Source organism: Cibotium barometz, chromosome 40 (genome assembly GCF_041138505.1).
Source record: "Cibotium barometz isolate CiBa-2024 chromosome 40, ASM4113850v1, whole genome shotgun sequence".
NCBI lineage: Eukaryota > Viridiplantae > Streptophyta > Polypodiopsida > Cyatheales > Cibotiaceae > Cibotium > Cibotium barometz.
Window position 1 is genome coordinate 39627121 of NC_141085.1, and position 23238 is coordinate 39650358.

General features: G+C 41.1%; 1 pseudogene across 2 annotated transcripts; it reads right to left on the reverse strand.

Annotated features, from left to right (window-relative positions):
* Window positions 1-18151: 18151 nt before the first annotated feature.
* Window positions 18152-22976, reverse strand: LOC147615491 (phosphatidylinositol 4-kinase gamma 6 pseudogene; annotated as a pseudogene). Of its 2 annotated transcripts, none has more exons than XR_015262856.1 (3): window positions 22345-22976; window positions 21685-22226; window positions 18152-20662 (listed from the first exon to the last, which is right to left on the reverse strand). The product of XR_015262856.1 is annotated as a phosphatidylinositol 4-kinase gamma 6 pseudogene, transcript variant X1 (transcript). The 2 variants fall into 2 exon arrangements; XR_015262857.1 differs by having other exon boundaries at window positions 22757-22916.
* Between the last annotated feature and the right edge of the window lie 262 nt (window positions 22977-23238).

Below are 23238 nucleotides of genomic sequence, written 5' to 3' on the forward strand. Positions count from 1 at the left end.
CGCTTCTCTCTCTCTCTCTCTCTCTCTCTCTCTCTCTCTCTCTCTCTCTCTCTCTCTTCATTTCTGCGTTTTTCTGCTGTGCAATTGATCCTCTAGTGTTTTCAGATCTTGTCTTCATCTCCACTGCATATTCTGGCAGTAGGATGTGAGGCTTTCTGCTGTTTGGACCAGTCAAGGAGTTTCGACTCATCACCATGGGGAACAAGGCCTTCTTCTGCCCCGTTGGCCAAGAAGTGGTTGTTGAAGAGTTGGAAGAAGAAATGGGGCCTAATGTGGCACCATGGATTCCATGATCTAGACCTTCCTCCAATTTGTGTTCCTGTGGGCCATGCTCTTGAGGAATCCACAATCGGTCGGAGCCCCAATCGTGTAGAACACTAGTACTCCTCAACCATATACAACCAATGAGTAAAGAGTAGGCCCCCCTAATTTCAAGAAGCCGGATCACCACAAAGTCAAGTAAGAATGGAATCCCTTGGATGAAAACAGTGACTCCTTCCACTAGGCCGATAGGGGTCACCTCCCGTTGGTCGGCCATCCGAACACAGAAGTTGGCTCGCTGTGTCACCTTGAGGCCTACTACATGGAATGTGAATTCCGGCATGAGGTTCACCCCAGAGCCACCGTCGACAATTTCCCGAGAAAGTGTGGTAACATGAATCTCCATAGAGAGGTGGGGGCTCTAGTAGTCTATAAGAGAGGGATTGGCACGGCTAATACCCATGCAACGTGAATCTCCATAGAGAGGTGGGGGCTCTAGTAGTCTGTAAGAGAGGGATTGGCACGGCTAATACCCATGCAACGTGCAACACCGGAGGGAAGGGGAAACCCACCATACTGCCCACCACTAGAATTGGTGGGCATACTATTGAGTTGCTCCAATAGTGTATTGAGACATTGTTGGATGTTTGGGCTAATCTAGAGTAGGTCAAAGAGGTTCACTGACATGGTATTTCCCTTGAGTAAATCCTCCACAGAGAAGGGTGTGAGCTCTAGTTTATAATGTGGAAGGAAAGGGGTAGGTGAGTTGTCCGATACCGAAGGTTGGTTGTGGAGGTCCTTGAAGGCCTACAAGAAGGTTGGTTGTGGAGGTCCTTGAAGGCCTACAAGAAGGACTGATCTATGACTGTGTGGGGAACTGGCAGAGCTTTATCATCACAATCATCCCCTTGTTGCTCTTCAGGCATGGCCTTATTTTGTGATACGGTGACCACTATGGTGGATGGTGGATCCTCATGGGTAGGTTTGGGGGTTGTTATGGACACTCCAAGAGTGGGAGAGGAAGGTTGGCAAATGGACATAGGGTGTCCTATGGAAGAAGGATGTCCTTGAGATGGAGGATTCCCTATTGAGACTGCTGGTGGTGTGGGCTTGAGATGGAAGATTCGGGAGAGTCGGCCCACACCAGGATGGAAGGTCTGGAGAAATGTGTCCTTCAGAGTGGTCTAGTCTGTAAAGTGGTCGATTGGGAACTCACTGAACCACTTGTCCCTGCTGTGCAGAACCTTGGAGAGTGGATGAAAAGAGCACCAAAAAGGCATCCTCCCGCTCAAGACCTTGGCTCTTACAAATGGAGATGAACCGTCCGATGTGGTCATCCACATCCTTAGTGGATTATCCTTTGAAGGTGGGAAGCTTAACGTTGACTCGGCCCAGCACTGTGGAGAGGTTCTACGCCAGAAGGGTTGGTTGGACCAGGAGGGTTGGCTAGACCAAGAGGTTTGGCTTCGCCTCTTGCATTGCCGAGGGTGAGGTTACCAAGGTTAGCCACCATAGGAAGAGGTGGAAGAGGATCCCTAGGTGATACATAGTTGAACCTCTGACTATGGCCGTGTATTGAGAGAGGACACTTAGATGGGCTAACTAGACTACATGGGAGCGTGTATTGTGCTAGAAGCTCACATTTAGGCCTTCCATAAAAATAAACATGAAAGAATACTCAAAGCTCAAAATAGATGAAAGCTTATGCATGCACACAAGAATGGGTTAAATCTCCCCCACCATGAGAGTGGCTCAAAATAGATGAAAGCTTATGCATGCACACAAGAATGGGTTAAATCTCCCCCACCATGAGAGTGGCTCACGTCCTCTTCATGGTGTATTTAAATATTTCCTTGTACAAAAAGCAAGAGCCAAAAATACATATTGTCAAAAATATGGATCTCCACTTTGGGCTTGTATAACTTGCCTAAATACAAAAGTGTGAACACTCTAAGGTTCACTCAAATAGAACTAATGTATATGAAAATGTTGCACACTAATGTGCACATAAAATATCATTTGCCATTGCCGATCATAAATAATCGCCACGCACCATGCGTCAATAAATTTCTATCGATGCAAGCCCCAACCTAAATACAAAAGTGTGAACACTCTAAGGTTCTCTTATGAAATAGAACTAATGTATATCAAAATGTTGCACACTACTGTACACATAAAATATCACTACCATTGCCGATCATAAATAATCGCCACATGCCATGCGTCAATAAATTTTTGTTAATGCAAGCCCATTGGATCCATGCACATCCCGCACACTAACCCTGCTACACTGATCTACACTGACATTCACAATATAAGCTCAAAATATGTAGTCTTGCTTGCACATAAAATAAATATCCATCAAATAAATCTATAAATGCCAAATAATTCTAATAATTCCAACATATTGGGCATGCAGAGAGGATGCAACATGGAAAGATGACACAATACATGGGAAGAGGATACAACAAAAAGGACGCAACGTGAAAGAAAAGGTGAGCTATCAAGACTCCCAGTTTGGAGAGTCCCGTTGTTGGGAGTGCCAAATTTTAGTGTACCTGTATAGCAGGGTTGGTTTCCCGATACACTATGCGATAGCTCTCCTTTGGACAATATGTCTAGAGTCCTCCTCTATGCTCATAGCGTATCACATAAACTCACAGCGTGACACACGAGACCTACATATAGCAAACACAACATAAAGAGACGAAAGAGACGACACTGTGGAAGGAACGAAATCACTTGCACTACTCAAAGAACACTGATACATGTCCTTCACTGTACTATGCACACTCAGCAAGAGGTCACAGTGAAGAGGATGACACCGCATAAGAATGATGACAAACACAGAGGTACAAGCTGAGTATGACAGAGGTACAAGTGGTATGAGGGAAGAGCATAAGGATGTCCTCCAAGGTGAGAGGATTATGTCGAGGATAGCAATCCTCTAAGGTGGGATGAGGGCCATATATGCCTGAGGTCAAGATGGTGGCATCTCCTATCCTTAGTGGATGCCTTGGGTGGCAACATAGCCTTTGGTGGAATCTCCTATCTCTAGAGATGTGGTGGAGTGTCAATCGGTCGAGATGTGGTGGAGTGTCAGTCACGCGGTGGAGATGCAGTGGAGTGTCAGTTGGTGCCGTTGGAGTCTTCAATGCACCTCCTTGTGTGGTGGTGCATCTCCACTAAATGATCCATGCTTGGCACCTCTGTTGACTCACCAGTCACACTTTGTGGTGGACAGTCCACATTGGTGGACAGTCCAGGTTGCATCTTGGTGGGCAGTCCATGTTGCATCTTGGTGGGACAGTCCAATGTGTAGGCACCCTTGGTGGCTATACTCCAGCATGATGAGTGTTAAAAAAACCCTAATTTTAGGGTCCCTTATACCCGTGTTTTTCAAATTTAGGGAAGAGAGAGGTGTGGGATCACATAAAAAAGGCAAGTGGTCCAAGGAATCTCACACATAAAAATTTCAAAAATGAGAATGGACTCTAGAAATAGTGGTAACTTTTTCAAAAAGTTAGTGGACCCTAGAGTAACAATAGGAGAGAATATAGGAATTACTAATAGGGTATTCATTAGCTTGTCCCCTACCATGGAGCCAAGTTTAGAATTCTAAACCTAAAAAATTAGCAACTTAAGCTAATCCTTACAAGGCCCTTTTTGTAGTCCTTATTTTTCCTAATGATGATGACTACATGCTTATGTGGAGATCCCAAACTCTTCAAACAATTGAAAGCTCTTTTAAAAGGATAACTGAATATGGGACTACCACCATTTGCAAAAACCACCAACCTCTTTGTTTTTTCAAAACTTATTTTTACTTATGTTAGTTTTATTATGTTTTAGGAATTTCGTTACTAAAGTCATAGAAGATCCAAGAACCCAAGTAGAGGATGAGCACGCCAAATCCATGGTCAAAATTCTATCGAATACATTGGTCAATACTTTGAAGGTGATGAATCCAACACATTACTACTAGTCACCGCCGCGCCAAGGGCATCACAGTAATGGGAGTCCTTGACGGTGGTATACGAGTTAGTATAATCACCAAAAAATGCTGGGAAAAATTGTTGGCAATAAGCCCAACTTGTAGTCCCTAGCCTTTTTAATTAATTTGCATAGGATATCTTTTAGTCTAAGATCAAAGATGTAATCCACCATCAAATGCCATAAGCATTAATGTCATCCCAAAAATATATCCTATCACATTGAGTGTACCTCTCATGGCTACATAAGCCATAAGCCCTGTGTTGTACAAGATCGTTTGTAACAATACAATCAAGTCTATTTTCATTACGAATGGATCACTTCTCTTTCCCCGCCGTTAAAATTTAACATGGTATCAATGGTATCAAGAGCATAGGAGACTTCTATTTCAGAGCTTTCTAGAGTAGACTTAGAAATTTTGAGAGTTTTCTAGCTATTATCCTTTTTGTATCTATTTTCCTTTTTCGAGCACCTCAGCCCGCCGTCAACAAGCGCCCCACGCCTCTCAAAATCCCAGGTGGCCATTCCTCTCACAGTAGCTATCGATCGCGCCATACCTGGAGTCTTGGGCGAGCAAATTAGGGTTGCTGACACTCAAGCACTAATGAAGCTAGGAGTTTTTGGGATCACATTTCAGCTGGCCATAGCCCGCATATAACAATGCCGCCCCCCTCGATTCAGCAAATCACTTGTTGTGCGCATCTTCAACAGTCTGGGTTGCCCAATAATCTACACGTGTGCCGCCTTCTCTGTGCATAGCCTTGTACCCACCTCCAAAGTGATCGTATACTGTGTCTGCCATTTGCTACAAGAGCCCCCAACTTCTGTTCGTATAATCTCATGTCTGCCCACACCGGCTACGCGTGCAGCCATCTTCTCACCCACTTAATAAGGCGCACACCTTTGTTACTGTCCACACTATGCCTGGTCACCGACGGCTGGTTATCCAGCGCTACCCAACACGCGACAATAGGTGATGTGCAGATCCAACCATTGGTTGCTCATCTGCACCTCTGTTGTCGCCTATTAACACTAGTTTGGTACCAAAACAGGACACTTGAGTGTCCTTTTTTGGGGGTTGCGAAAAAAAATCAAACTCCTAATGTAGGCTTTAAAAACCAAAATGCTTCATTGGGCATGTAGAACATAACCCTATGCTTATGTAAAAAATGCTAAACATATAAAATGCCTTTTTATTTGGAAGTACATAAGCAACAAAGTAGCATATGTCTTGAAAATGAACATTTTTCAGGATTTTTCAGGATTTTTCCAAATATGCAAGCATCATTCTCTCAAAAAAAAAATCCAATGATATCAATAGCATTTTTCCCAAGATATTTTGATAGCATACATCAGTCCAAGGAGGTAGAAGTTCACCAAAAAAATCATTTTCCTTTCCTAGATTTTTTCCAAAAAAGTTGTATAAAATCAGCAAAAGTAACGCGTATTATCAAAACTTAATCACGCCACTAAAAAAAATTGTAGCCCTATCAATGAGAATGTTGATTATTGGTTTTCATGCTTGAGATGAGATAAATAAGCCATAATTTGATGTGTATAACACTAACTTAGCCTCCACTTAAGTAGGTTCTTATCGCCTAGTTCTAAAAAAACTGTAAAAAACAAAAATACAAAATTTGATCATCTTTTTTCAAAAACTAATCATAACTATGCTTGCACAAGTAGTCTACACCTATAGTTACAACAAATAATGCACTTACACAGCTTTCTCCTTTGGTGAAAATCAAAATTAGGCTCATAATTAGACATTTTACGTATTAAAAATAGGTTGCGCAAAAGGCCATGTATGAGAAGAGGCCCAAAAAGTGGCTCTAAAGTTTTGGAAAATTCAAAACAAAGTAGTATTTACCCTATATAACATGGGTGCACCTCAAGTTTTACATTATTAGCTTGCATATGGAAGGAGAAAAATTCATGCTCCACCTGTATAAAAAAATCATTTCAATATTAGCGAGTCAAAAATTTATCCAATAATTATCGTTTGATGATTCCAAGATTTAGTTTACATCATGGGCTTTCCATCAAGCCAAGTTTCATGATCAAACTATGTCCCTTCTAAAAGTTATGTACAAATTACTACTATTTTGAAAACAGCAAAAATCATGCGTTTTATCAGCATGTGTCTAAGAAAATTAAAATATTACCTTGCAAAAGCTAAGAAAAGTGTAATTTAAAAAATCTCAATTTTTTTTGGGGTCTTGAGGAGCATCTGTGGGGATGTTAAACATTTCAAAACTCTTAATAGATTGCCCACAAAAATTCAAGAAAAATGCTAACTTTCAGGACACTTTAGTGTCCTCAGGACACTTTAGTGTCCAATTTACAGAACTAGTGTTAAGGGCTGAGCATTGGTTGCCTAGAGCACAACTATCGTCGTACTCCGCCTGGTTGTTGCTACTATTTTTATAAAAAGAGTATATATTTGCAGAGATCAAAAAGAAGGTACAAATCAATTTTTGGGGCTTTTTTTTAATCCAGCTTAATTGAAGCATTAATCTCAACTGTTACATGGCAATGGACACATTCCCCTGTTAAGACCTTCCTAGAATCAAAGAATATCATGGCTTCGATAAATTTGTGCAAAAAATGTTATATGTTTTGTATTTGTGGCCTATATGAGCACGCAGTGTCACATGAAGTGTGGAGAGTCAGCTTGGGCTCTAGAACTCACCAAGATAAGCGAGTATGTGTGTGGGCTTATAAAAGGCCAATATATATGTTGTGGTCTATTTTGTTATGTGTTGTTTGTGTTTGGAACATTTCTTAGTTGGTACCCTAGATCAAGTACTTGTTCTAGTCACCTATGATGTAGACCATCTGGAATGTATGGTCTACATCACCAAGATAAGCGAGTATGTGTGTGGGCTTATAAAAGGCCAATATATATGTTGTGTTGTGTTTTGTTATGTGTTGTTTATGTTTGGAACATTTCCTAGTTGGTACTCTAGATCAAGTACATGTTCTAGTCACCTATGATGTAGACCATCTGGAATGTATGGTCTATTTGGTCCTTCTTCCTTGTTGTTGTCCTACCCAAGTGGCACCCTTGACTGGCCTGAGAAACTGGACCATGAGTCTAAGATTTATCCTTGGCACTACTTGGTCTTTAGATTGGTGTTGTGCTTCAGTCAACATATGAGATCAAGCATATTAGTATTAGCATCAAGGTACAATCCAAATGTGGAATCAGTCAGACAACCTGCTGACTCGAGATAACTTCCTGAATCAGTCAGATAACCTGCCTACTACTGACAATCCGACGACCTACTCTGCTAACAATCTATGACCTACTGACTACCATAATAACCTATTGCTATTGACAGTCAATGACCTACTCTGATAGCCAATGACCTACTGACGGTCGACAACCTGCTACTGACAATCCGGTGAGACAACTTACTGTTGTTGATATTACATGACCTCTTGACTACCAATGACCTATTGCTACTGACAGTCAATGACCTTCTGTCAATAACCTGCTGCTATTGGCTGTTATGCTGACTGCCCAGTGACTTATTTTGCTGACAGCTAGCAACCTCTTGTGCTGCTGACACCAACTTTCTTGGCCAGGTTTACTTTTTGGCTAGGTTTACCTTTTTTTGCAGGTTTACTTTTTGGTGTGGTTTACTTTCTTTGAATCAGATATCGGAGTCAGCTATCTGAGAGTCAGACTACTTGTGCCAAAGCTGCCTGAGTCAGCTTGCATGTGCCAACTACCTGAGTCAACTGTCGGAGTCAACTAGCTAAATCAATTCTTAGAGTCATCTATCTGCATCAACTAGTTGAATCAATTCTATTTATCTACATCAGCTAGCTGAATCAGCTATATCAGAGTCAAACTCTCGGAGTCGGCCCTTTAAGTCAGCTATTGGAGCTGTCTGTAGTATCAACTCTCGGAATTAGATTTGTTCCACATTTTCAAAATTTGTTCCATATTTATTCTCATGCAAATCTAATTTTGGGAGGGATCATTACTTAAATCATTTAGGATTAACCTTAACATTAATCATTTATCTTCTCCTGGTTCAGCCAAGTCTACTTCCTTGACCTTTGTAAGCTCATCATAGACTTCTCTAGTCTCACTTGTGGGGTTACATTTTGCATTATCAAACACTAACTTGCGTCCCCCTATGGTGTATGATGTTGGCATTCATGGTAGCTCATAATGATCAATGAACAACATGGTTGAGCGTAATGATGAGAGATTGTGCTAAGTAAAATGAGATTAGCTTAAACACATAAAATTTAGCATAAGTTAATGATGGAGAATGAAAGCGTGTCTTTTGCATTAGTGTGCCTCTTTAAATAGGCAAGTACAAGAGTGATTATAATGAGCTAATCAAGAATAGCTACTCATCAAATCCATAAATCTCTTCATGATTTTTTCCTGTCCCGTAGATTCCTCCTTGAATCTCTCCACACCACTATTCTCTCTCCCATGATTCTAGCTTTCCTAGAAATAAGGTGGGCTAATTGGAAATGAGTTTGACCACTTGCAAAAGTAGAGATTCTCTAGTAACATTCTACTGAGCCAGTGAATATAAGTAACCTTTGATCAAGTCTAGACCATATGCCCCATTATCCCCTAAGGTAAATACATGAGTATTTTGGTGCATATTTCAACACTCCCTCAACAAAACATTCATGGTAATGATGATGTTATGATGGCAATGCTAGACCCATTAGGATCTCCCAGTTAGGTTTATAATGCTAGTTATGACGACCTCTTTGGCTTTACAATGCCAATTACAATGACCATGCTGGTATGACCATGTGAGTGGCTAGTTATGCTTACAATGCATACATTTATTCTTAGAATATGGGAGTAGTCAATAGGTAGGACTGGTCCTTGTTGATCTATAAGGCCCAATCATCTTCAACATAGTTGGCCTCATATGAGACCTCTTCTTGCTTGACTTCTTCTTCACTTGAATCTCCTTGTGCAAGATAGGCCTTTTAAATCTTGTTCCTGTAAAAATAATCTTTCTCAACATGATTAGGTTTTCCCCATAGAAATCACATGATTTTTTTGGAAACTCCTTGTTAGTGAGTCCTTTGTATGGTCCTTTGAAAGAACCCTTTTTCTTTAATGAACCACTAAAGTAGGCTTCATCTTGGAATGTAGACAAGGTGTTTTACCTTTTGATCTTCTTTTCCTCTTCCAAAAGAGCTGCAGTGAATGTTAACTAGTGTTGGGGAGAAGGCAAGTTGGTGAGGTTAGTGACTATGTTGCCATAGTCCTCATGGGGAAAACTTTTTAACAATAATGCAATGCATATATCTTCTTCCATATTTAAGTTAATCCGTGCAAGCTGTGTGGTTAGGATTCTCGTCAAATTTATGTGAGAGGCAAGAGGCTCTCCCTATTTAAGTGAAGTTCAAAGAATTAAATTGGAAGGTTGATCAAGGAGGCTGAATTTGTAGCTCTCCTCAAGGAGTATAAGGACTTCTTTATGTGGACTTACCATGACATAAAGGGAGTGCCTACCAGTGTTATACAAACACCATCCCAATGGTACCAAATGTTAGACAAGTCCAGCACGATCCTATCCAATGAATCCTAAATATGCCAAAATTATCAAGGAAGAAATTGACAAGCTTATTGAATGTGGATTCATTTATGAGATCGAACACTCAAAGTGGGTTTCACCTATTATGGTTGTGCCTAAGAAAAATGGAAAACTTAAGAGTGTGTGTGGATCTCAAGAAGGTGAATGCCACCCGTAGGGAACACTAACCCTTCAGTTGCCTTATTCTAAATATGTGCTAGAGTGAGTTATAGTCAAGGAAGCTTATAGCTTTTTAGATGGATACTCACGCTATAATCAGATTTCCATTGCACCTGAGGACCAAGCTAAAACAACATTTGTTATAGAAGGTGGGGTGTATGCTTATCGTGTTATGCCATTTGGCCTAACCAATGCACCAACCAAGTTCTTTAGAGGATGACCCTAGTTGGTTGTGAGTGAATCCAACCAGCTGTGAGACATGTGGTATACTCTGTGAATACGTGTGACGCGTATGAAAACATTGTCAGTGAATCGAATGTAGTAGTTTGATTGTGAGTTAATCCGATCAACTATAAGACATGTGTGATGCATGTAAAGATTATGGGAGTTTTATTTTGAGTGAATCCGATCAACATGTGATGCGTGCAAAGGTTCCGTGAGTTTGATTTTTGTGAGTGAATCCGATCAACTCTAAGGCACATGCAATGCGTGTGAGGACATTGGGAGTGAATCCAGAGTGAATCCAATGTGGGAGTGAATCCAATTAATTATTGTGGGTGAATCCAATGTGGGAGTGAATCCACTTAAATATGTAACGACATTGTGAGTGAATGTGGAAACTATTAATGTGTTTGATCACTCATGTGTGCTGATCGTTAGAACCAAGGACGGTTCTCTTAAACTGAGAGGACTATCACGAGAGTGAGATTTTTGAAATATTTTACTATCCAATTTTTGTGAAAAGCTTGTAGAGCAAGCTTGGGCTAAAATAGCCATGTAATCTATTTTTGATGGAATAAAATACTATAAAAATACTCCATAGCGCGGGGATGCTTTGGCCACATGCTTGGGGAGGCAGTTGGGACCCAATCTAGTGTTCTCTCGCGTCTATGTTTTTTGTGGGCACGCTTCCTGACGTCTCATGTACTTTCCCATTTCACACAGAGCTCGAGAAGAGCGTGCAACCAAAATACAAAAAACTAAAGAGAAACACCAGATTGGGTCCGAACTGCCCCCCCCCCAAGTGTGTGCCAATAGCAAACCTGCTTGAGTATTTTTGTAGTATTTTATTCCATCAAAAATAGATTACATGGCTATTTTTAGGCTAAGCTTGCTCTACAAGCTTTCTTTTTACAAAAATTGGATAGTTAAATATTTCAAAAATCTCACTCCCGTGACAATCCTCCCGATTAGGAGACAACCATCCTTGGTTGTAACTATCAGTATACATGAGTGATCAACACAATAATCGTTTTCACATTGGATTCACTGACAATGTCATTACATATTTAAGTGGATTCACTCCCACATTGGATTTACTCACAATAATTAATTGGATTCACTCTCAATAATTAATTGGATTCACTCCCAATGTCCTCACATGGGTTGCACGTGCCTTAGAGTTGATCGGATTCATTCACAATTGATTGGATTCACTCACAATTGATCGGGTTCACTCACAATCAAACTCACAAAACCTTTACACGCATCACACGTGTCTTAGAGTTGATCGTATTCACTCACAATCAAACTTCCATAATCCTTACATGCGTCACACATGTCTTAGAGTTGATCGGATTCACTCACAATCAAACTCCTGTATTGGATTCACTCACAATGTTTTCATGCGCATCGCACGTATTCACAGAATATACCACACGTCTCACACGTGTCACAGCTGGATGGATTCACTCACAGCTGGATGGATTCACTCACAACCAACTAGGGTCACCCTCCAAAGAACTAATTCAGAAGAGTTGATCAGATTCACTCACAATCAAGCTCACATATTCCTTACATGCATCACACGTCACTGTTGATTGGATTCACTCACAACCAACACTCAATTTGTGATAAGTTATCCATTTCATAGATAAATATCACTAAGTATTCATCATAGACATGTAAAAGAGACATTGTATCAAGAACTTCTATGTGTAATAAATTCTAGTGTCCCATACCACTAGACATTATCCCACACAAATCTAGAGACAAGTATGCATTGAAATACTTCACACAGGATTAATCTCATGTCCCATACCACAAGATTAATTCATAGTGAAAATTTCATAAAGCATAGTTCAAGATGGAAGGGCTAGTTCCTCCAAGAAGTTCTACTTTTGATGCATAAGAACTCTCCTTGAAATTTACAAAATGTCTTAAATAAAATTTGTTGTAGGTATAATCAAATGAATATGTTACCCTAAGAGTTGGACTAGTCATCGTGGTAGTCTTGTTCTTCATCATCATCGATCATATTGAGTCCAAGTGACATAAACTTAAATAACAAATATTAAATAAAACTTGATGACATAAAAATAAAATCCAAAAGTAAGAGAGTCTTACCTTGATGTATTATTGGCTGCAAAATGAGAAGGTTAAGAGAAATAGAGAATTTAAAACAGTTTGTGAATAACTGAAATTGTAATAGATAAAGATGAAGACTTATCGTGTGTAAGTAAAGATAGTAATCATCAAAAAAACATGATCTCGTGGTATAGCTTAAGTCAAGAGTTCTTGCAAAAAGCTGAGAAAATGTCTAAAACAATTAAGTCTAAACAATGTAAGTATAACAATAATCATCCTTTTAAAAAATAAAATAAATAAATTTCTCTCTTTATTTCTTTCTTTTCTTCTTCTTCTTTTTCTTTCTCTCTCCTCTTCTTCTTCTTTTTCTTCTCTCTCCTCTTCTTCTTCGTATCCTTCACTCTTTTCTTCTTCTTCTTTTTCTCTTCCTTCTCTCTCTCTTCTTCTTCTTCTCTTCTCTTTCTTTTTCTCTCCTCTTCTTCTTCTTCTTCTTCTCTCTTTTCTCTTTCCTCTTCTTTCTTCTCCCACGGCTCACCAGGTGCTGCCACACAGTCCTTCCTTTAATCCCACATATTGTTCTCACGGCCTGGCAGCTAGGTATAAGGGAGAAATCGCTATGCTTTATGTTCTTGTTTCTAAGGAGACACTCGCATAGTGCATCGCTCCCACTATGGTGTACCGACATCGTCCATCGTGTCCTTTGACGTGTTGTGCCTTGTGGCTGGTTTGCGGCTAACGCTGCACGACACCATCGGTTCTGCTGGGCCCAAATGTAGGGACTGTTCAGGTGTTGTAACCAATGCTCACTCTAACACGCGTGGCTCTACCGACGGTGTGATGTACGTGATGGATTCTCACGTCTCGTGCCACCACCTTGATTCCTACGTAGTTGCTGTGTGCATGCACTTCGCACACATGACCCTTGGTCTCAGGCCGTTGAGTGCCCAACAAACACACCTTTTGATAGAGTGTACGCCAGCTCTAATACCAGTGAAATAGGAAAATGCAGACCTCGAGAAGTGCGTGCAGCCAAATTAGAAAAACCTGAAGATAAACACCATAATGTGTCCCAACTATCCCTCCAAGCGTGTGCCAAAAGCATCCCCGCTTGAGTATTGTTATAGTATTTTATTCCATCAAAAATAGATTACATGGCTATTTTTAGCCTAAGCTTGCTCTACAAGCTTTCTTTTTACAAAAATTGGATAGTAAAATATTTCAAAAATCTCACTCCCATGACAGTGGTGTGGATTTAGTATATGTCAGCACAAAGGATCAAGTGGTTGATATCTTCACGAAGGCATTGGGTACAGAGAAGCTCCATAGGTTTAGGAGCTTACTTGGAGTGTAGTGGCGGTGTCTAGCTCAAGGGGGAGTGATGAGATATCGAGCTCAACTAGTGCTATGGACATTGATGACCCACCTGAGTGATAGCTTCCTCACTTATGCCATTGGCATGGTTGGTGAGAATATGGTTAATATGCTACCCGTGGGAGTGGCTGGTTGTGTAACAGCCACATTTGGATTACTAGAGTATGGCATAGTTATAGCACCAGCTCATATATTCGGGTTCACACTATGGATCGACCTTGTACGTTATAAAAAGTAGGAGAGTACTTTCCCTTATAGTATGTACTCTTATCTCTTTTAGTTTATGGTTCTAGAGAAAAGAAGAAGATAGAAGAAAATGTAGTCATCTAACTCTCTCTTATGTCTTGCTCTCTCTTGTGTGTGTTTGCTTTTGCAAGGAATTCAAGCTCTCCCTCTCCTTATATATGGCCAAGAGGCCCAATCGATGTAATAAATGTCCAGCCATAAGGATTGTATGTATAAGTAGAGATAGGCTATGGCACCCATGGGTAGTCGACAGGTGAAGTCCCTTGTATATATTCAACTTTTAATAATGTGAATAGAGAGAGCAACCACTTCTTTTATGCAAAGCTTTCTTCTTCTCTTGATCTCTTACCTTCTTGATTGCTTGTGGTATGCATACTTGTGTGAGTGCTTGTGATATGTTAAGTGTGCATGCTTGATAGCTTGAGTGAGAGAATGATTAAGCTAGAGTGAAGTTAAGAGTGGTTCAAGCTTTCTAGCTTAACCATTTCTTGATAACTTGAGGGAGAGAGTGATTGAGCTAGAGTGAAGTAGAGAGTGGTATAAGCTTTCTAGCTTAACTATTGCCATTGGAAGGGTTGCCATAGAGGATTGAAAGTAGAGAAAGGGTTCAAACAAGAGGGATGGGCACTCCTCTTGGCCTCTTTTGCCTCTCCTATTGGAACTTCCATGATCCAAGATAAGTGGTTTGCCACTATTCTATAATTCCTTGCATAAGGGTAAGAAGGTTGTTTGACATCAATAATTCTTTTTTCTTTTTTCATGAGGGCAAGAAGGTTGCTTGATATGAACACTCAGTGATTGTTTTTTCTTTTTTCTTTTCTTCTTCATTCCACTTCGCTGGTCATAAGGTCTGTCCTTCCGCGAGACAAGCTGCCACTATATCATCATACATATAAGCAAAGTATAATGCATTCTCAAAGGATCTAATAGTATTCCACCACATTTCATTCTGATAATCCCAAGGAAGTGCTTGAAAAAAGAATAGACACACAAAAAGCCTACGGAGGTCGGAGAACTTAGGAATAGCCTGCATTCATGGAAAGTCCATAGTCTCATAAGGCTAGTCTTTTCAAGCTCTCTCACAAAAGCTTCATAAACATAGTTTTGAAAGCTTCCAATATATTTACTTTTCAAGTCTTGCCACCATGTGAACATACAACCTCTAAGAAACATTTATACAAATCTTGTACTCCTCTGATAGTGCACTATGGTGAAATGTGTCTCCCACCTACTCAACCAAGCTTTTAATGTTAAGCTTAATCCCTTTTTTTAATGTCCAAAAAATCCCAAGTGATTTACAAGAGATCCCCCCCCCCTTGCCCCAATCAACTCAAGATTTCCATTAAATATCATGAGTCAAATCCATAACATAAAACCACATCAAATTCAATGCACATTTGTGTAAATTTCATGACACAAAACTACACCAATTCACCATGTGTATACACACTACACATTTGTCCATGTTTCCTATGCACAAAAGCCTCACATAATTCAAGAATTAAAATATATGTGTTAATGTGAGATAGTGTTAAATCACTTAACTACATTGATTAATTCCTTAATTAAGCATTCAAATTTTGTGAGAAAAATACATCCTTTTACTCCCACCTTAAAGAGCAAATATGTATTTTCATAGAGTACACACGTGTAAATTAATTGGCTCATTAATAAATGGATTTAATTGAAGTCTTGAGATAATGGATCATAAAAAGAAAAAGAATGGACATTTACTTGGATTCGAAGCGTTTGTTTATATTAAACACATGATTAGATAAAATTGTCATCTCAAAAAAGGACTCCGGTTTCACGCTCGCATGGAACATACAAAAGCTTTGATTTTCCTTAGCTTTGCATTAGACATTGGCATCGCACATCTTTCGAACACGACGGAGTCGTAAAAACCCACATTTTGGGCGTTTAGGTCCTCTTTGAGGAAACCGAGTACCATATCTCACCTCAATGACGTTTGATGGTGATAAAACTTTGCAAGTGTGTAGAGAGGGTGCCCCCTACACACTTCCAAAATTCGGTCACCATCGAACGTCGTTCTTATATGGTCCGGTGGTTGTGTTAAAACAACTCCTGCTCTTCCTCCTCCTCACCTTTCTCTCTCTCTCTCTCTCTCTCTCTCTCTCTCTCTCTCTCTCTCTATCTACCTATATATATATCTCTAACTTGCTCCCCACACACACATCTATCTATCTATATATATATATATATCTCTTGCTCGACACAAACACACACACACACATATATATATAAGTGCCCTCATATGGATCATATATGTGGTCGACCATGTGTGGCTTGGCTATGATGTTAAAACAACAACTCCTACTACTACTCATATATATATACATACATATATACATACATACATACATACATACATACATACATACATACATACATATATATATATATATATATATATATATATATATATATATATGTATATATATATATACACATTACATATATTAACCATGGACAACCAAGGCACAAGGAGAAGAGAGAAAAAAGGAATCCTCGATTTCTAAAAAATAAGAGGAAAAAAACCCTTCGATTGACCCTCTGTATTCCAATTGACCTTTTGTATTCTGATTGACCCTTTATATTTCGATTGACCCTTTGTATTCCGGCTTCCATTCCTGCGTTTCACTTCTTAATGTCTTTTACATACCATAGCAACGCGTGGGCTGAGTACTAGTATATATATATACACACACAAGTGTCTGGTAGTTACTTCAAGTTCCACTTTAGAGTTCCCCATAGGGCCACGCCCTTTGCCTACTTGGGGGGTGAATGCACAGGCTTGAGGCGTCACACAAACAAAAGATAATCAACTACTCCAGCCCACCTTGGACTCCCCTAGCTTGACATTGCTATTGCTTGACCATTGTACTCCTCCTCGACTAGAACGCGGTAATGAGCTGGATTCAAGCTAATTTCTTGTTGCAAATTTGTCACCTGCACAGCTTAAGCCTGCTTTATAGCTCATCCTCTTAGCAATAGTACTTGAGTAACTTGCTTTCTACTCATTGGCTTGCTACATGTTATTAGAAAGCTTCCACGAGTACTTGTGGATGACATTGATGATGGATAAGGCTAGTGTTAACTTTTCATTGTGAATGCTAAATAGTGTGTTGATCATCTCTCTTCTCTCTCTCACATTAGGACTGTACTTGTAACCCTTGTACATTCCAACTCTATATAGATTATACTTGGGGTATTTTTACCCTACTACTTTTTTTTCAGTCTCTTAACCATGCACAAGGGGAATAAGTCCTCCTTTACACACATCCTTACCAGAGTGCTCCAAACGAACATATTTTTAAACCAATCAAACTAAGGACAATTCTTAAATCTATGCAATTTTTGTTTTTGAAATTTCTACTATATGTCGGTTTTATAACTAAAATATATGAAAATCCATTCCTTAAAATAAGGGCTTCTTAATATCTCACAACAAGATTTTCTTAATCCTAGCTGGTACACTAGAATGCCGTTTTTTTCTAGCACTGATCCTTATAGAATGCCGTTCCTTTTTAGCACTGATCCTTAGTCATTGTAGAAGCATGCAAGATAACCAAGATCTTTTAAAGCCCCGGTGCTCTGTTGCTCAACCTCCTTTAGTTTGGATAAGATTGCCTCCGCCTTTGACACGTCAATATTTGAAACACCACTAGCTCCATCTAACAAGAAGTAGAAGGATATGCCATTGCAAAAATCCAAGTATGGAAGGTAGGAGGGTTGCTCAAAGGTATACTATTGGCTGGTTTTATAACTAGAATGTATGAAAAGCCAATTCCGTAACATAAGGGCTACCAAAATCTTTGGCCAATTTTCTTTAATTGTAGCCAGTAAAAACACACCATAATGCTGCTTTTTTCTAGCACCAATATCCCAAGCCCATTACACCAGATGTCCCCTGGGTCCATCAAACAGTTAGGGGTTGGACAGAGGAGATGCCCTGCCCATGAAGGACTGGTGGATGAGATCTCCGATGTTCGCAGGCAGGGATTATGTCTGTAAAGCCCATCTAATAACACCTCCCTCTTTAATTGACAGAACTGACTCACGAACTTGATAGATGAGACTTGAGACATTTTGCCATGCTCTGTTGGTTCCCATCATTAAGTGTACCTCTGGAATCTGAACATAGAAGTTATGATTTGCTCTACAAAAACGCCCATTAAAACAACTAAACTAGCAAAATGGTGACCAAAAAGAAGTTGATGATTAACTTTGAAGGTATAGTACACATCATGTTAACATAAACGAGAAGCATGTGTACACAATTTCCTCCACCAGGGGAACATTTGGAACTGTCAATAAAGAATATACAATTTTACAAGATGTGAATGTTCTCTCTCTCTCTATACAACCAGCATACCCAAACTCCATTCTGGCACCTAGCTATCGAAAACATCCTGGACACAGACATCCTAAAATCTGACTGCAACAGAGATTCAAGACAGAAGGTGGGCAGAAGGCATCTCAAAACTGGCAAGAGGTCCCAAGCCTCTGCCTGTAGCTTACATTCTGATTACACCTGCTTGCTACTGCTTGCTCCAAGAGCTCATTGAAAACAGCCATGAAGCACGTCCACTCCTCATCATTCATGTCTCCTAGTGAAAATTGATTAGTAGTTCCAAAGGCAAAGGCCTTTCCTCTGACTTTGGGTGCCGGCGTGAGGGGTACACCCCTGAAGAAACCCTTCCTTTCAGGGTGGTGTGCATATCTCTGCTTATGATGATGAAAGCTAACACTTCTATAAGACATGGCCCCGGGTGATGCAACATCAATCTTGCAAGAAGGAGTGCTTGCTTTTGAGTAAAGCTCTGCTACCATCTTGATCGCCTCTTTCTTGGGCGAGCGAAAAGCCTGTTTTGTCCTGACGCTACCAACTGTTTGAGGATTGCCAACCAGCCGAATGCTTTTAGGAGACTCTGCCAGCACCCTCCTGCTCAAACAGCTTGCCCTCCCAGGTGACGTTGTGTTAGCTGCTGATACCGGATCCTCCTCTAAAGAAGTGGCTTTAAATAGTGCTTTGAGTGAAACATCATGCTCGTTCTGAGAATCTCTCAGAGACACATTGTGCTGCAGAGATGATAACCAGGAAGTCCTGCTAGGTAGAGTTAAAGTAGGCACAGAGAACAATTCACTTCCATCTGTGGTATCTTCATCCCCATTGAGTTCATCCATCTCAAATTCGAACTGCTCAGGTAACTCATCATTTGCTTCCCCCAAAGAAAGATCAGAAAACGCATCATCATCTATGGAGCTACTACCCGACAGCTCTCTCTTAGCCTGCAAGCAGAGCAGCTCAAGTTGGCTCCCTTCCTCAATCTCATCCCTGCTCATCATCTCCCCAATTTCTGCAAGGGAAAGACCAGCTGCAGCTGCTTTCTTTAGAACTGTTGTACAAAGAATAAGCATCCTGTGGCAAGCCTCTCGCAGCATAGGTAGCTCCACCCGAAGCTTGTCTGCATCCTTCATCTCATCCAGCTTTGCTATGTACTCAAGCTCCTCCTCTGAAAACGGCACTGACGCTTGAGGCCAGTGTAGCCACTCAAAGTAGGGATCCTCTAATCCTTCTGGCAAACACAGTCCATGATCTATAGGAATGAGCTCTAAGGTTTCATTCACATGGAGACTAGAGTGGCCCCAAGCCCCTTGGCTGTCATTAGGCCTTACTTTCCTGATAAGAATGTTCCCTGCATGTCTGTCCGTGTTGAAGATTCTCACATCCAAAATGCCAATCCGGTGCACTGCTGACACAGAGAAGCGGGAAGTGCCATGATCACTTGCATCATAATCATGGGGGACAAACTGCTGGCATGATGCTAATTTGGCAACAGGAGGACAAGCTTTGCCGGGCTCCTTGTGCACACCAGCATTAACATGAAAAACATGATGGGAAACCTTTACCAACACAGTGGGAGGGACACTTGCAAAATGATCATGATCAAGAAGGTAAGCAGCAACCTCCCTAACTCCAGTTTCACCAACTCTGACTGCCCTTTTGAGCCCGGGTTGCCCCAAGGTCTTTCCTACAAAACCTTTTGGATTGTTAGGAGCAAACGGCTCTTCATCAGTAGGTTTCACTACAGCCACACTCTCACCTCTGCAATTCCTGAAGTAATAGGCTCCTCCAAGGCCCCCGCTTACTGCTATTGGCTCGACTCCACACTCTAAAGCCTTAGCAATGTCCTTGATTATTCTCTTCATTTTTGGACAGCATCTCAGTCCCCCAACAACTTCGACTGGCTGCCCACAATCCAACTGTACATGTGTATCTGAGGGGTGGAAAAAACAAGGAGTTGATAGACTTCGCTGCAGTTCTCTTGTGAGGAGTAGAGGGGAGTCATTCCTCACCTCACTTAGATCACTTTTGAGGACAGTGCCCCCACACGCTAGGGTTGTCTGCTCCGTCGGTACGTTAAGAATGGTCTGCATCTTTTTCTTGACTGTTTGCACATTATCTGTCTGATCAAGCTCAATTCCAAGTACACTTCCAGTGTCTGTCTGGACAAATATGCGTCTACACCCAGGCGGCCTGGTGCAAATGCCGCCTGACCCAGTCCTTCCACCTCCCAGAACCCCATCTGGAACTGGGAGCGGGAAGCGAGTCTTGACCGCTCTATCTACACTCGGAGTCATTACTGCTGAATTAATAGTAAATCTGCCTACTTTCTCTTGCCCAATACTTAGCACGGAAATATTTGACCCTGCAACCAGGGGCAGAAAAAGCAAAAATTAGAATCTCTCTCTCTCTCTCTCTCTCTCTCTCTCTCTCTCTCTCACGCGCACACTCGCGCACATATGCACAGAGGACAGGATGTTAGGACCCCACCCAGGCCTCTTATCACAGATTTCTTTAGCCCCCATCAGACAGACCCCAAGTACCCACTGCCCACCCAGGCCCTCACAAGACACAGAGTAGATGGGAAACAGACAGCAGACTGAGTCCCAGTAATTGAACCCTGGAGGTTTTGGCAACTTGCACCTATGAAGTTACCAGAAATCAGGCTGCCTACCTACATATTACAGAGATCCAGATGCCCTCGCCCTCAGGGATCAAGGTCCTCCACCCATCAGCTCCAGATCCGAAATATTCTTCAACACCAAAGGAAGCACCACCACACACGGTGCATATCACCACCCTATACTCCATAAAGGACACATTAGATTTTTGTTTCTGTTTACTACATTGTATACACAGGGACCTACAAAGTACCTAGGCCCTGCTCTTTTTGTTTTCATGTTGTCTTGCCATCCAATTTACAAATGGATTACATGTAACATCTTTTGGGTTGCATAACCCTTTAGGTCTCTAGTAGACTGTGACATAATCTTTCTTTCTCTCTCCCTCCATTGGGGTCTGCACGTTCACACCATTGTCGGCAGGGTGGACAGCAGCAGGAACAGGGCAGACAGCACAGGCAGAGCTCATCTACACCACCCATGGGTTGGATAAGTTCTGCCGCTGCCTGGCTGTGCCCAGTCCAGCTAGACTACTCAGATCGTTAAGTGTGTGTGTACTATTCAATCTCAGAGAAGCAATGATGGACGTCCTTCTTCAGATCCTGATAAAAGAAATCATAGCAAGGGTGGATTAGTTGCCCCTTGTGTGGCTGCCATACTAGAGATACCCCATTGACCTCATTGATGTTACTCGTTATGCAATTTTGCCTTCAACTGACTACCTGAAATTTTTTTGCAATCTACATATATATAAAAGAGCATTTACCTTGTTCTGGGTGACCTTCCGTGCTGGCCAAGCCAACAATCACATCTGCCCTTAAAGGATCCAACTTGAAGGTTGATGCTGCTGATCGCTACTGTATCATGGCGTTGATGATGATGTATAATGACGTATCATGACGTTGGAATGTCTTTCAAGATGATGATGATGACGACGACTACGATGATGATCATGTATGCAGATGATGATGCTGGAGAGAACATCATTCAAGATGCATTGAGAGGTATGTAGAGAAAACTTCAGATTCAAGATACTGCAGAGTGCAGATCTGGATCTGAAGTGTAGGAACCTTTGAAAGGCCAACCTAATACCCTCTTGTATAAGCCAAGATCTAGAATGATAGTTTCATCAAGCTCAACTGCATGCAATACAACCTGATAGTTTCATCAGGTTTAACCCAAGATCTAGTTTCATCGGGTATTAGGACAACCTAATACCCTCTAGTTTAAGCCAAGATCTAGAATCAAGCTCAACTGCATGCAGTACAACCTGATAGTTTCATCAAGCTCAACTGCATGCAGTACAACCTGCAAACGCCACATATCCAGTATCAGAAAAATGCCCAAAATATTAGGATCCAAACTTACTGCATGCCAAAAGAAAACACAGAAAACCTAAATAGCAGAAAAAAGCTACATGACTCACTGTGCTCAACCCTAATTCCTTATCTCGTTTAATGGGGTTGTCCTCAACGTAAGTTTGTCTTTGCTTAATATTCACAGTCTGTCAACAAATGCCAGGCTCCCCCCCAACCCTAACCCTAAATTCAGCACATCCGCACTGAAAAAACCCTTCAAACAACGGCCACAAGGAACGGTAGTCCATTTCGTAATCTGTATGTTAAGAAGCAGCAGCTGTCACCCTACCCCTAAAAATGACAGCCTGCTAAACCCTTTGCCCAACTTGCGAGCCCAAATCTCTGAGAATGCTAAACCCTAACCCAACCGATGCTAAACCCAACCCTAAGAGAGGCCACTCTGCTAAACCATAACCCTAAAATTCTCAGATTTGAAGAACCCTTGACAGACTGTGGCAAAAAGCAAGGATTAAAATCCACCTCTGTTTAGCATTCGAAGAGCGGGCGTTCTTAAATCCAACCTTCCTAATCAAATCAACAGTGGGCCTCTTCTAAACATCATTTAGCAATGGGCCAGAACCGTTAACCCCAACTTAGCATTCCAAGAGAAGCTGTTTAGCTTACCCTCGATCCGCGCCAGATGGGGTTAACTTCTACCGCACCCAAAATCAACTGCAGCCGGACGCGTGGGTGCGGCCAAAAAAAAAAAAAAAAAGCAGTCCTAACGGTTTATTTTTTTTCACGGCGTCAGATATTTAGGACAAAAGACTCACTGCAAACCCGCCACGTGTCCCGGGCTTTCTGGTTTTTTATCCAACAAAGTTACGAACATTTTTGGTTTTTACGTGCACATTTTATTTTATTTTCTCAACTTATTATTGAAATCATTTAATTCTTGAGAAAACTGCCAAATTTAAGGCACTAAGTTGTGAGATTTAAAAATTGGTCTCACTGAACAATAT